Below are 3,205 nucleotides of genomic sequence, written 5' to 3'. Positions count from 1 at the left end.
AGTAATAAAATAAAAATAAAATAATAAACAAATAATAAAATAAAAGTAAAATAACAAACAAATAATAAAATAAAAATAAAATAATAAACAAATAATAAAATAAAAATGAAATAATAAAAAAATAAAATGAACGATTAAATGATTATTCAACCAAATAAAATTGTAATCAACATGCACAAAGGTGCCATCAGCGAACAATTCCAGCGTTAACTCCCGGTTATTGCTTTCACTCACGTCTGAGCCTCGATTCAACCAAAAACACGAAGCACATTTCGCCGTACTGTGCATTCGGCGTTTTCACGCTCAGGTAACCGCCAACGGTAAAAGTAACTTGCCAACAAACACACGCCCCAGAGCCGTGTATACGCAAGCGAATAACTAATTAGAACTAACTTTGCAACCACCCTCGCGATTACACAAATGAAATATCAGAACTAATAACAGAGCAACCGCAACAAATCTCAATGACATTACGAGCGCTAACAGAACTCATTATATACAGAGTAAGGCCACTTGAGCGAGGCCACCTATATAAATGTCTTTTTTTGAATTGTGCGATGATGTAAAAAATATTTCTTGCCTATTACGTATGGCAGAGACCAAAAGCTGAGGAAAGAATTTTTTTTTCCATTTTCTTTTTTTCTCGGAATTTTCTCAAAGTTTGCATTTATGATTTGCTTTTTTGTTTTTCATCATCACAACTTCATTTATGCATTTATGTACTTTTTGCACTGCAGCGTGTACGTTTTGTGAATGAAAAATAATAAATCGACTAACTTATAATTTTCGTGGAAAATTTTACACGTGTAAAACTATAAAGACCAATTTACAATTTTCGTCGAAAATTTGGCACATGTAAATTTAATTGAAGAGATTTATGCGACAAAATAGAAATAAAATGTGCAAGTAAATTAAAACAAGGATGTAATGTACAAGTAATGTAAAATGAAATTAAAAAAAAAAGTCCTCTGTTTCTTTCACAGGACAATCTTTTAATTAAACTGTTCCACAATTTGCAATTGGCCGAGATATTTCAACCGTTTCAGAAAGGAGGTTCGACCATTTTTAGATCCGGCGAATGGGTTTCGAAGTCTCCGGAACGAGTCGGTTTCACGAAGAGTTGTCGGCAAAGAGCGTTTGAGCTTCCTCTTTAAGCATAATACACCCTCTAACGGGATGTTTACGCCGGATGGAGGACAGGGAACGCGGTTGAAGCTAGCCAAACAGGATCGACACCGCGCGCCCCTAAGCGATTCACCAGCACGCTCGCTTAGACAGACCGAGCTGCGCTCTATGCCCGTGCAAACATCCATCGGCGGATCTAACCAAGCTAGGTCGAACCGTCGTCGAACGCACTTGTTGACTCGAACGTACGACTTTCGTACGCCCGTGATTATCGAAATCCGCATCGGTGGGATTCGATTCTTTGACGAGAACGTTCACAGGCTCCTCCTCTGTCTCGCCAATTAATCTGCCGGATCAAATACTCGTCGTGTTACGCGATTTCCGCGACTTAAACTGACTAAAATGACTATGGTCAACCAATGACCAATTTTACAATTTTTCTCGTGTAATCTTGCGGATTTACAATGTTACTTTAATCAATTTTTTCTTACTAGTACTATTTTTAAAAATAAGAATATTTCCATTTTATAATTGAATAATTTATTGTTATGAAAAATTCGAGTGGTTTTCTGTAAAATATAAAAGTTCGTGTTCGTTGTCGTATTGTAAATCGTTTCTTGCACTCTAATTTTTTTTACTCAATTTTTATACTTTAGTTCTAGGTAGTTCTAGTGTTAATGTCGCAAACGTTTTTCTACGCTCCTCCCGAACGACACGTGTTTTGCTGGATTTCGGTGTGAACACTATCATACATATGTACATCTTCTACAATAGGTAATCGAGTATTATAGTATTCACAACGTTTATTTGACAACATTGTTCTCCATTTTTCTCAAGCTCAAGATTCATAGGCGAAAAAGTGGAAATATGTTTTATTATATTAATAATGATTGATGATTTTATAATAAAATGAATTATTTATGAATTTTCAATAATAATTTTATTAATTAGAATTTTAAATATTATAAAAAATACAACAAAAATAATTTGAATATTATTCAATCTTATCTTTTTCATCAATTATATTTATATTTCTTATTATTATTAATAATAATCCAAATTCAAAACTTTTAATAAATTTTTTCTTACTAGTACCATTTTTAAAAATAAGAATATTTCCATTTCATAATTGAATAATTTATTGTTATGAAAAGTCGTCGTGATAGCAAAATTTTTTTTTATCAAGAATTACTAAATTTATTTCAATTACATTTTTTTGTTATTTTATTATATTAATATTAATTTCATTATAATAATAATTAATATTATATTAATATTAATTTTTCATTAAAAAAAATATTCGCACGTTCTACATCATTGAATAATATATTAATAATTTTTATATATTATAAAACATTTTTTATTATTTTCTCTTTTATATTCAATTACTTTTTATTTTATAATTCATTTATTAATAAAATTAAACTTTAAATTAAAATTTTTAAATTATATTTTTAAATATTATGAATATTAATTTATTTAATATTACCATTATTATTCAGATTTATATTAAAATGAAATTTTTAAGTAATTAAATTTAATAAATTTTTATCATATTTATATTTATTATCAAGATTATTAATCTTGTGAAAATATTTAATTATTTATATAAAAAATTTATATATATAAATAATATTTACATTTATTTAAAAATTAATATAAAAATACATTCATTTATTCCTATTTTTATAATTATTATTTCATAATAATTATTTTTATTTTTATTTATTATATTTCATTTTATTAATAATCTTATAGTTCATAATAAAACATTAAATTGCGTTTGACGCCGAGGACAGTTTTCACACTTTTAAACGACGATTGAACACGAACGAAACGCACCTGTTACTCATGTTTTCGATCACTCTAAAAGGGTATAAAGTTTTGATAAAGACTCGAGTCGATAAGTTTGGATTCGAGGCGTTCTCTCGTCAGTATCTGTCTCCATTTTTCATTCGTTCGCGCGTTTATAGAGTGGAAATTTTTATTCCGCGTTTTCAGACCGATGCAACGACACTTCGGGCGTTTGCTGAGTTATTATAGCTCAGTGGTTCCCACACGTTCGATCGGCGTTTGCATT

The sequence above is a fragment of the Frieseomelitta varia genome, unplaced genomic scaffold (genome assembly GCF_011392965.1).
Source record: "Frieseomelitta varia isolate USP_RPSP 00005682 unplaced genomic scaffold, Fvar_1.2 scaffold_150, whole genome shotgun sequence".
In the NCBI taxonomy this organism is placed as follows: Eukaryota; Metazoa; Arthropoda; class Insecta; order Hymenoptera; family Apidae; genus Frieseomelitta; species Frieseomelitta varia.
Note: the sequence above shows the minus strand (reverse complement) of the source record.